At 41.9% G+C, this 12679-nt stretch overlaps 1 pseudogene; it reads left to right on the forward strand.

The window, feature by feature from the left end:
• The first annotated feature begins 4808 nt into the window (after positions 1 to 4808).
• LOC141517570 (putative nucleoside diphosphate kinase) overlaps positions 4809 to 12679 on the forward strand; it is a 29906-nt pseudogene continuing 22035 nt past the window's right edge.

The following is a 12679-nucleotide window of genomic DNA, read 5'->3' on the forward strand; positions in this document are numbered from 1 at the left end:
TAGCATGGTACCACTGCTAGTTCCCAGACCAGAAGGTTCATTTCCCTTCACTGCCACTTCTGCCCGGAACTCACTTCCTCCTCATCTTGAGCTCTGTGAACTAATTCCTTTATTCCCTTAAAACCAGCTCCTAAAGGAGGACTATCCTAATCCCTTTAGTTAATGACTGTGCCAAAAATTCTGTCTTATGTTTACTTCTTTGTGAACATATTGTTTTCCCCCAAGAGAGTATCAAAATCCCCCATGCCCATCACTTGTTTAGCTTATCGGCTAAACTGAATTAATTATGTCTGGAAAATGATTTACTTTAGAGTAGACCTCTTTCAGCTCTAACATTCTGAGTCCATGAACCTTTCCAGAGCAACAAAGGGACCAAACAGAAATCTTGAAACCTATTATCATCAACAAGTATTTCTTGGAATGCCCACCATGTATTAGCAAAGTGCTTGGATGGGTGTTGGCATATGAAAGTTTCATTCTCCTATGAACACTCTGATTCGCGCTATCATTTACTCTAAAAGAATAAATATATAGTCTATCACATTAAGAATTATTCTCACTGACACCATCATTTTTTAAACATCCCCTCAAGTGTGAAATATGGATTTCCTCTGTAGATTTCACATAGCATTTTGTTTCATATTCCTCTTTTTCTTGAATTCTTGTATTTTACTGTTATCTAGATTTGTGGATTGGCTCTCTACTATGGATACTGGAAACTCCATGAGGGTAGGAGCTGGGTCTTGCTTAGTGCTTAGTGTGATGGCTGTGCACGCAGCATCAGCTTAATAAATGTTTGTTGTGTTGTTGTCATATCATTCCAATAGTAATAACGGTTTGACATTTTTGAAGAGTCAGAAAGACTATAGATATTGGTCATATCCGGGCAACCAAAGACAGAAGAGTGAAGCCACTGGTTTAGTGGGATTTCTAAGAATGTCTTCTCTAGAGCACAGTACAGTAGGTGTTAAGGATTTACTGTGGGTAAACTCTTTTGTGAAAGAACTTATTACTGACTGTACATCCCCTTGGACAGGTTGCAGGTTAGCATTTCTGGGATTCATTGTCTCTGCCATCACTCAAACAAAGCACCACAGGAGGGAAGATTGCTAACACCTCCCAGAAGGCAGGAATGGGATCTGGGTTTAAGAGAACTAAGTTCCTAGAGGAGACAAAGAAAGCAATAGCTCACATATTTGCACAGTAGTTTATGTTGCACAAAGTGCTTTCTTCTCTTCACTACTACTATTACTGGTGAGGTTGTTAGCACAACAGTGGGGGTGTGGTTACCCCCATGTGACAAGGAAATCACAGCAATCCTCTAGATGCCATATTTTTCATCTATAAAACCGGGGTTTCCCAAATCTCCCCAACCTCCCCAGTTTCCAGACTGGTTTTAAGTTCTGCTCATAAATGTGGATGAAAGGAGGCACAATGTTCTTCCTACTCTACATTTTCAGGATTTGGTTCTGCTCACCACAGGGTTGATGATCCGGGTAAGTCCCTGCGGTCACCTCCTACCTAGGTTTCTACCACTGAATAGCGGTGAGAAAGACATTATTTAAGAAAAGGAAAGGACCTATGAGATTATCTAACCACAGAATCACAGAGCTGGAAGGGATCTTAGAGATGATATCAACCTCCTTATTTTACAGATGAGGAAACTGAGGCTCAGAAAGGTTAGGTCACACAGGTTAATGACAAAAGTAGAATTTGAAACCAGCACTCTCCACTACAACAGCTCTCTCTCTCTTTCCATGGAAGAAAACTGAGGCCAAGTACTGAAGTGACTCACAAGCATAAGCTCAAGAGTTAGAAGAGACTTGAGACCATCCAGTCTAATCTTCTTTTGCCTTGCATCACACAGGCAATCAATGTTTGGCAGAATGGAGACTAAACTCCCACTCCAAGGCTATCATGTTTTCCTCTATAACCCCTGCCTCTTTTTCCCTTTTGTGAAGATTATACCTATCATTTGGTACCTTGAAATCCTCCTGCAGACCTGTAAATACTGGTTTTCCATGCCAAAGGCATGGATTTCAAGCCTCTCCAACTATCCCAATTCCCCAACTGAAAAAGATGTGAAAGAGGTGGTTGTAGGGAGGAGAATCGGAAGCTATGTTTTTCTTGCATTTCAGTACCCAGTGTGCTCTGGAAATAGAACTTGGAAGCCTAGTTTCCAGCCCCAGGCAGCTTTGTTCCCAGGCCCTGCTTGTTTGCCAGTGGCCCTCGGGACTTTCTTTTCAAAGGAGAAAGGGAACCAGGGAAATATTTTGAACGGCCCCTCCCAGTGTGCCTGTCCCTGCGCTCTCCAGGAAAGGCAAGCTTCAGGAGTATTTGCAACGCATGGAAAACAATTAAGTCCCTGAATAGAAGGCATCAGCTCTCAGGAATGGGAAAAATTGGCTCATGGGTTCAAATGACTTTTTTGGGGCTTGTTGTTGTTTTTAAAGCTGCAAGAATATCTCGTGGCCCTTGGGGACTTGGTAAGGGGTAGGGGCAGGGGAGGAGGGGTGAGGCCAGGATCACTGGGGCTGCACAACTTCCCGACAAAGAATTCACAATCCAGAGTTGTGAAACCAGCCTCATCATCAGAGAAGCCTGCAGGCTTCACTGGATGCCTTTCTATTTCCTGATCTGTTGCCCCAATATCACCCCCTCTATCCAGGACAGTTCTTCAGGATCCCCAGTTCTCTCTACCCACTCCCCCTCCTGCTGAGTATTAATCTTTGGCTACAAAGAGATTTTTCCTCCATCTTGTTTGCAGGGATGAAGAAGAAGAAGGGAGGGGAGCATTAGTATTGAATATGGAAGGGTAAGAGCAGCCATTGAGAGGAAGAAATAAATATGCTGGGAAAAATACTGGTCTGGAAACCAAGAGATCAAATCCCAACTCACTGATCCAAAAGTCAGAATTCAATTCAATTCAGCAGACATTTGTTAAGCAGCTGCTTAACTAACATCCTTAGATACACACACACACACACACCACACAAAGATGAAAACAAAGCAATCTGCCCTCAGAGAGCTTTCTACTTCATTCTAAGGAACATATCTAGGCTGGCCAACACTTAACTCCTCTCTGGGTTCCACTCCTGGAATTCCTAGATGTTTTCCTCCATTCCCTTTTCTCTTACCCTACTTTAATATGTTGTCTTTCCCCCATTAGAATGTAAGTACCTTCAGAGCAGAAATTATTTTTGCTTCTCCTTACATTTATTTATTTTTCCAGATGCTTAGCAAATGCCTGTTGACTTCTATTAAGCAACTAGACTAGTTTCAGGAGACCCTAGTTCCCACTCCTCAAGCCTATGATCCTGAATTTGGAACCATTTGATCCAACATTGGTCATCTAGTACAAACCCTTCACTTTACAGTGGGTCAGACAGCTTTGCCAAGTTTGCAAATGTAAGGAGTTGATCCAGCACCTTGAGCCTCAGTTTTCTGGCATTAAATTCTGTGCCTTTCTCACTATGCTCTAGTGAAAGTCACCTAATGTCTCTATGCTTCAATTTCTTCATCTGTAAAATGGATTACATTAGAAAATGGATTGTATTAGATGACCTCTAAGGTGCCTACAAGCTTTAAAATGTTCAACACTGGAGAGCAGGCTAATGGCTGGGAATTTCAAATTCATTCTGACCTAAAAGATTCTGCTCACTGGTAAATTCCATGCAAATCAACTGGATATTTTTGAGTGAACTTCTTAAAATAGGTCTGCAACACTAGCCCCTGTGGCATCTTCTCACTGTGCAATCAGCACAAAGATTTCATGGAGGACTTGCCTCAAAATTTTCTCCCAGCTGGCATCACTATACCCTATTGCTGTGATCTTCCAAATCTTTAGAACTGGGAGGGACTTTTGAGATCATTCATTTTATCCCCTCCATTTCACAGATAAGGAGATTGTATCCCTGAAAAGGGTAGTGATTTGTCCACATAATTAAAACATGGCAGAGCTAGGATTAAACTTAATATTCTCAATGTACCATGAGTTTGGGGGTGAAGGGGGACCAACGATGCTTTGACCTGGGTTCTTTCAGAATTACAATAGTGCTTTGCACAATTAACTTCTCTCACCCAGCCTACCTCCTTTTTCATAGAGCTTCCCCTGGTTTTGCTTCCCACAGCAAAACCATCAGGCTCTGGGGAATGTTTGGACAGCAGGGATTTTATTTGTATCTTGGTTGAGAACTAAGGAGCAGCCCCCACCTTCTCCCCAGCTTAGTAGAAAGGTGTCAAGACTGAGCAGAGCTGTAAAGAGAAGAGGGACAAGCAGGGTGCCCCATTGTAGAGGGTCTTGCCTCCTTTCTGCGGCTGTCACCCACTGCCTCTTCCTGGGTTCTAGAATTCATTGCTCCAGAGATAGACTTCCCCCTTTCCTAAGCTATGGGGAGCTACTCACCAGTGGCTTGTCCTAAACTTCATTTCAATGAACTTTAGCTTCCTCTCCTATAAATGAAGATTACTAGATGTCTTCTAAGACACCCTCCCAACATCCTACGATCTCTGTTATATAGCCTCAATCCTGCTTTGGAGGCATTCACACACCTTTCAGTCGAATAAACACAAATTTTGAGACTTAAATCCTGTACATATGTTACAGGTCATCAGAAATGGTCCTCAGTTTCCTAATCTGTAAAATGAGAGGACCAGGTTATATGATGTCTAGGTAATCTCTTTCACTTCTAAATTGTAAAGATTTTATAAGGACTATTTTCTGCTTTTCTTTCCTTCCTCTTTTAACACTCCCAGCTATGTCCATCTCTTGAATATGTCCCCTTCTCTCTTCAGACACTGCCACCACCATGATGATGGTAAGGAGACTGTACTTACCACCATATCACCTTACTTATCACCTATACTATTACAATAGCCTGCTAGTGGGTCTTTCTATCTCAAATCTCTCCTCACTCCTAACTATTCTCCACTCAGAGTTTTAATCCTGACATTCCTACTTACTATCATGTGATCCTCCTCCAGTCAATTCTCTGGGCTTCAGTTTCCCCATCTGCAAAATAAGGGGATTGAACTCAATTTCTAAGGTCTCTTTCAGTTTTAAATCCTTTGAAAGCTCCTTTAGTGAAGGCATAGAGAGTGATTGGAGAAATTTTATTTATTTTTGCCTTTCTTTCTCTTTCCAGGGCTTAGAACAGTACCTTGTATTTAGTAGGTCCTTAATAAATTGTTTATTGACAATGTGATACCTTTAAATAATGAATGACTTCTACCCCTCCCTCTCCCTTTTATCTGACCCTGACCACTCTTCATAGAATCATAGATTTAGAGGTGGAAGGGAACATAAAGATTATTCAATACAGTCTCCTTACCTGTAAAATGAGAATAAGAACTGACCAAATTCACCCAGGTAGCAATGGGTACAGATAGCTGGGCTTTGAATTACAGACTTATAACCTAAATCCAACATTGTTTCCCCCCATTTTGCTCCTTCCCCTCTTTCTTCCTTTTCTTGCCACCTTCCAGGCAATGGGTACACTCAAGCCAGGCCAGCCGGGCTCCAGGCATCGGAGCCAGGAGCCAAAGACCAGACTACGTTTCCCAGAATGCCTCCAGGGTGTTGGGGGTGTGTGGCAGAGAATGGAGGTGGGGCTGAGCCAGTCATACACATGGCTGTAATTTCTCGGTTTAAAAAAAAAAAGAGAGAAAGAATCAAAGCAGCCAGCGTCACATCTAGGAATAGCATCGGAGCAGGGCCAAGTTATTACAGAAGATGAGTAATCCAGTTAAGTCATTTCTCTAAACACCATTCCTTGTAAGAGAATTAAAATATCGGCTTACATCAGAAAGGGAGAGGGTCAGTTGTGAGGGGCTGGGGGGGGGGAGCTGGGAGACTTTCCAGAGAGCAAAAGGGAAGGGAGATAAACACCCCCTCCAACTCCCCCCACACACCCTCTCTTCTCCCCCCAGCCCTAATCAGCCGGTCCGTAAAGCCTTGATCTGAGGCAAAGGGGGTAGACAAGTTGTCCTGGGGAAGAGAGATTCAGATTCAGGTTTGAAAAGTAAGAATGGGGTACAAGGGATGGAGGGAGGTGCCCATCCCCTTCCCTTAAGAGTTAGGACCTCATATCAGAAAGAGGTCTTCTAATCCACTCCTTCATTTTCTAAATGATCTAGCTAAATTACAAGTAGTTAGTAACAATTTGAACACAGATCCCATGACTCCAAATCCAGTACTCTTCCCCTATATAGCAGGCTGCCTAATGGGATCTTAAAGCTGGAAGGGTCCAAAGAGGTCATCAGGTCCAATTCTTTAATTTTATTGAAGAGAATGAGACCAGAGACAATGATTGTACCCTCTGGACCTCACCATCTCCTGAGTTCAGTAGCTTCCTTCCTTGGCAGTGAGGTGGAACCAACTGTGCTGAGAGCGTGGAGTCAGGAAGACTCTTCTTCCTGAGTTCAAATCTGGCCTCAGACGTCCACTTAGCTAGGTGACCCTGTTTGCCTCAGTTTCCTTTTCTGTAAAATGAACTTGAATAGGAAATGGCAGATCACTCCAGTATCTCTGCCAAGAAAACCCCAGAGTCACAGAGAGTCAGACACAACCGAAACAACTGAACAACAATAAACCTTTCTTGTCACCATAGTTTGAAGTATCTCCACATGCCCCCATACTGTCACAGTTAGGGTCCCCTTATTTGGGGGTGAAGTTATGGGGGTGGGAAGATTGGGGCATACTGAAGGACAAAGGGACCTTATCAGGAAGGTGGATGAGGGGTGGGGGTGGGGGGGCATGGTAGCTGATTTTCCATTGGGGTGATCTCTCTGGCAGACAAGGCTGATAGGAATAGATTGGAATCAAACCATTAATCTATCTAGGCTTTTCCTGATACCCCTCTTGTGAGCATTCTCACTTTGAGTATGTATTCTATTCCTGGGGAAAATATAAACTCCCTGAGATTGGAGACTTTGGATTTTTGTATTTAGAGACCCACGACTTAGGACAGGACCATTTAGAAATGGGAGTGGAATAGGAGTAGGACTAGGGGCTGGATAAGTGATTTCATTAGTAGAGGGAACTTCCAGGTGAGGAAACTCTAGCTAGCAGTGCAGGTGTGTACCTTCTCTGAAACCTACTTACAAAATTGCCAAAAACACTGAGAGGTTATGTAATCCTCTGAGCCAGGGCTTAATGCATGTTTGTTGAATGGAACTGAACTGTATCAATGGATGGAGAAGAAAGGTCGGCTGAGCCTCCCTCAGACTCAGCCCCTCTTGGCCAAGCCTTGCCTTGTCCCCCTGGTGAAGACAGAATGCTCTCTGAGTGTTCCAAGCACCTCCCTCAGATTCCAGGGTTGAAATCCAAACAGCTGTGGGCTTCATCGGGAGTAAGTTGTCACAGCTCGGCAGCAGCTGCACATCTTGTCTGGAAATGCAACATCGCTTTGCGGAAAGGGAGGGGAGGAGGGAGGCCGGGAGTGAATTCCTCAGTGGAGCTCCTCAGGAGGAAAGAAAAGTCCAAAGGGGTTGCTCCAAACAGATTGATTTTTCCCCTTGTTTTACAAGAAAATTCATTCCCCAGGAGAAATGACTTAATTCACATTCCCCACTCCCCCAAACTGCCAGAGTCTTTTTCAGAAGGATTAAAACCTTTCGGGCTGGCAGTATCGTTGCCCAATTCTGACCTTTATATCCTCTACCTCCTTGGGCCTACAGGGTGTTTGATGGTGATGTGGTTAGAGGGGAGAAGTGGGAGGAGTAAGGGCAGGAGAAGGGAAGATGATCAATCCCCAAGACTTCTATCATAGGATCATGGAACTGGAAGGGGTTTTAGAGATCCTGTAATCCAAATCCTCCCCTATACAGAGGAAGAAACTGAGGCCCAGAGAGACTGACTAGCTCTACTTCTCACACAGGTGAGAAATAGAGGAGCTGAAATTCAAATCCAAGTCAACTGACTCTTGTGTCTAGTAGCTTTCTTTCCTCCTCTCATCCAGTTTCTTTTGGTTGAAGTGTTGGGATCCTAAATGTTGTAGTTGTATCATTTCAGTCACACCTGACTCTTTGGGACACCATTTGGGATTATTTTGGCAAAGATACTAGGGAGGTTTACCTTTCCCTTCTCCTACTTATTTTTACAGATGAGGAAACTGAGGCAAACAGTGTTCAGTGACATGGCCAAGGTCACACAGCTAAGTATCTAAGGCCAGATTTGAACTCAGGAAAATAAGTCTTGTTGACTCCAGACTTGGCACTCTATCAACTATGGCATCACCTAGCACTGTTGGCTAAGGATTCTTGAGCCTGGGGCAGCCAAGGAGCACCATGGGGATAATTCCTATCCTTTCCTTACGAGAATTTTGCTAATGAGTCTTTTGTCCCAAATTGGTACTATGCTTTGATTATCTAAAGGCCTGTATCTGGGAGGACCTTGGCTTCCCCAAGTAAGGAGGTGAGCTGCAGCAAGAGCAAAAGGTAGGTAAGAAATGAGCAATTCAGAGAAACATGAGAAGAACTGTAATAAAGTGAACTGATAAAAATCAAGTGGGACCAAGAGAATAATGTACCTCATGATTAAAGCAATTATAAAGACATAAAAATGTAGCTGTCTCTGATACATATTCATCTTGGTCCTGGGAAACAGAAGATGAAATCTACTCTCTCTAAAGAGAAGTGGGGATCTACAGATACATAACTTAGGACTGCTTGTCACTTGATATTACTTACTTTTCTTTTTCAAAGGGAGGGTTGAGAGTCAGGAAGGTTATATGAAGAATTGATTTTAATATCAAAAATAATATATTTTTTAAAAATTTCCCTGGGAATTATTTGGGGTTGGGAGAGGGTGAGGAGAAGGTTTATGACTCATCCCAGGACCCTATAATTGACCTTTTCTTTACTGGAACATTAGACTTTTGGGGTGGTGGTGAAGGGCTATTGTTACCGATCTACACCCTGCTCCCCAGATGAACACTAAAGGCCTTACTAATACCAGAACTGAAGCTTTCAGTCTCAGAGATGGATGTTTTGGTTTAAAAACACATATTCCCCTTGAAGCCCTATTTTCCAGTACCTCTACTCTATCCAGCTGAGGCAATATTTGAAGTCTAAGGGATAGAGCATAAACTCCAAGAGATTTGGCAATTCCTACCTCTTTCTGATAAATAGATTTAGAGATGAAATGTTTAGAATCTGGAAGAGATTGGGATAAAGCTACTTTTTGTATGTGCTGCTTGCTGTTCTGGGCTCTTCCCCCCCACTCTGTTCTCACACATGCATCAACACACAGACAGATATGAACACCTGGACAAACTCACAGGCTTGTAGAGTTATCAGCTGGAAGGAGCTTCAGAAATCATGGAGTCTAAGCCCACCCCTCTGTTTTATAGACAGCAAAGCTCTGAACCATCATGGGAAATGATTGTTGTCTTATATCTGCAGTACTAAGCTACATACATGTTTATCATGGACTAAACTAGATTATAAAACTTTGAGCAACCTGAAGGTAGGGACATAATATCACCAAATCTTTAAACATTTGTTGAATGAACAAATTGTTAATAGAATCTATAGAGTCAAAATCGACCTCTCTTATACTTCCAGTAACTGAGGCCCTGGAGAAGCTACTCATGCATGCCTCAGTATTCCCTGCAGAAAAATAGATTTAAGACTGAAGATTCATTCATCCCATTGAAGCTTTCTAAGATCAGGTCATAAGACTTTTTTTCCCTCCATGGTACAGGGCTAACTCCTATTGTGTCAAAACATCCCTCTTCAAATCTCTCAGCAAGAACTCTCAGGATTGGATGAGTCAATCCTGAAGCAGGTGAGGGTCAGAGACAAGGTGAAAACCTATACCTTCAGATGGGCATAGAACCAGCTGTGACTGGAAGCAAGACTGGCTTTGAAGTCAGAGGAACTAGGTTGGAATCTTGGATCTGAGACTTTCAACCTATATGTCCTGGGCCCAGTGGTTCACCTTTTTGTAGAAAGAGTTGGGATCTCCCAGGTCCCTTTGAACTCTATGTCTTCTAATACTATGGGCATATTTATTGTGGTTTCTTAGGGAGTATGAAGAAGAGAAACTGAGGCTGGAGAGGGCTAGGGAAGTTTGGGGTCATCCCTCTTGACTTCTCTGTAGCATTTGGCAATGATGACCACTCTCTCCTTCTGGACATTTTCTCCTTTCTTAGTTTTTGTAACATCAATTTCTCGTGATTCTTATCCTCCTTTCTTGACCACTCCCCAGGGTTTTTTGGTTGAGATCATCATCTGCCTCTTGCCCCGTTCCTCTGTTCTCTCTCTCTCTCTCTCTCTCTCTCTCTCTCTCTCTCTCTCTCTCTCTCTCTCTCTCTCTCTCTCTCTCTCTCCTGTTTTCTCTCTCTGTTTCTGTTTCTGTCTTTCTCTCAACTCATCAGTTCCCATGCTTCAACAGTCATCTCTACACAAAGGATTTCCAGATCTATATATCCAACCCTGACCTCTCTCTGGAGTTCAACTGCCTATGGATATTTCTACCTTTCTGTCCCATAGGCATTTCAAGTTCAAGAGAGAACTGATTATCTTTAACCCCAAATTTGCTTAATTTGCCCTGATTCTGACAAGCTCAGCAGCACCTCCAGTCACCCAAGCAGAGACCTCCTGATTTGTATGTGTGTTTCCAGGACCTGGCTTTGTGACTACTACACAATAGAAAGGAGATACTTGTTAAACGATGGATTGATTGATATTCGACTCCTTGTTCTCCTTCACCCCACATCTCCATTTAGTTGTCAGCCCTATAACTTCTCAGAGATTCCCTTCTTCCTATTCAAACAGCCACCACCCTAGTGAAGACCCTCATCACCTCTTGTTGGGATTTTTGCAGCTGTCTCCTTGTTGGTCTTCCTGCTTTCAGTCTCTTGCTTCTCTATCCTCAACATAGCTGTCAAAATAATATTTTTGACCTAACTATATCACATCTCTGCTCAGTAGGCTGTACTGGTTCCCTCCTACCTACAGGAAAACATTTTAAAATTCCTCTTTTTGACATTTAAAGCCCTTTACCTCTTGACTGCAGTCTACTTTCCCAAATTTGTTACAAATTGCTTCCATTTACAATACCCAAATGGGGTCAGATACGACTGCAAAACAGCTCAACAAAAATATTTGCACATTTGTCTCCTTCCAATAAATTTAAACTCTTTGAAGGCAAGAATTGTTTCATTTTTGTCCTTTTGTCCTCTGTGTCTAGCACAGTATTTGTCAACATTTGTTGATTAATTTGATTGGTCAAGTCAGTCAACTACCACTATAACACAAGACAGAAGCCATCAGGCCCCCATCATTTCAGAAAGGTTTCTACTTTATTCCTATTAGGTATAATGCTTGCTTTTCATTTTAGGTAGATTCTTCTTACCTGTTAAGTAAAAGTACATTTTTTTCCTTTTTAACAGAAATGGGTGTTGTATTTTGTTAAAAGTTTTCTGCAATGTTACCATCATATGATTTTTATTGACCTTATTATGTCAACATGATCTCGTTGCAGATCATAGACCAATAGGTCATATTTATAATTTTCCAAGTGTTGAACCAACCCTCACTACTGCTATAAATTCAGACTGTTCATGTATATAATATTTTTAAATGTTTGATGTAGCCTTTTTTGTTAATATTTTATTTAAAATTTTGATCTCAAAGTTCATTAGGGATATTTATCTATATTTTTTCTCTGTTCTGATCCTTCTTAGCTTAGGTATTAAGGTGATAGATGGAATTTTGTATTATCTCTTCATTTCTTACCTTTGCAAAGTTTTTGTATTATTGAAATGAATTGTTCTTCAAATGTGAGATTGGATTTTTCTTGTAAATCTATCTTGCCTGGAGGGGTTCATTTATGATTTGTTCAGTTTCTTTTTCTGAGATTGTCACTGAGTTGTTTCAGACTTTTCTGAAATGTCATTTTTTGGGGTTTCTTGGCAAAGATAGTGGAGTAATTTGTCATTTCCGTCTCCAACTTTTTTTTTGGTAATAATTGAGGAACTGAGAATAACTGAATTAAGTGACTTTCCCAGGATCATACTATTAGTAAATGTCTGAGGCTGGATTTAAACTATTGAAGATGAGTTACAATCCTACTTTCAAGTCCAGTGCTCCATATTACCTAGCTGCCCTCTTCTGTACCCTCTTCCCCACCCCCACCCCCACTATTTTGCTGATACATTCTTCCAGGAAATTCAGAGACTTCCAAGCCCATTTGTCCTCTAATAATTCAGTCTGATCCAACAATTATTTATTTGGCTTGTTAATTTACAGGGCCTGGTGCTAGGTGCCAGGTAAAGCTTGTGGCTTCAAGTTTTCTACTTGCCAGATCAATATTTCAAGCAAAACTTCCTAGAAATCTGAGTTCCTTTCTAGCAAGGAAGATAACCTGCAGATTTGTCTTTCTTTCACTTTGGGGAGTTTATTATCAATCTCTGGATGTAGAATATTGGCCAAGGCTGACTTTAAAGTTATTCTTTCTTATTTGAGAACCTTGCAAGCCCACCATGTTCTGAATCTCAGTGAAACCAATAGCCTTCTTCCACCTTTACCCTGAATGCACTAGAAGGTGGGGCTAGGATTCAGTAGGGTGGAAAAGAGGAAGGTGGTAAAGAGATGATTGTCATTCTCCTCTCTGCAAATTATCAAAATTTACTGACTGAACTTGGCTATGCAAAAATTGCTTGGGATCTCTACT

The sequence above is a fragment of the Macrotis lagotis genome, chromosome 1, assembly GCF_037893015.1.
Source record: "Macrotis lagotis isolate mMagLag1 chromosome 1, bilby.v1.9.chrom.fasta, whole genome shotgun sequence".
NCBI classification, from domain to species: domain Eukaryota; kingdom Metazoa; phylum Chordata; class Mammalia; order Peramelemorphia; family Peramelidae; genus Macrotis; species Macrotis lagotis.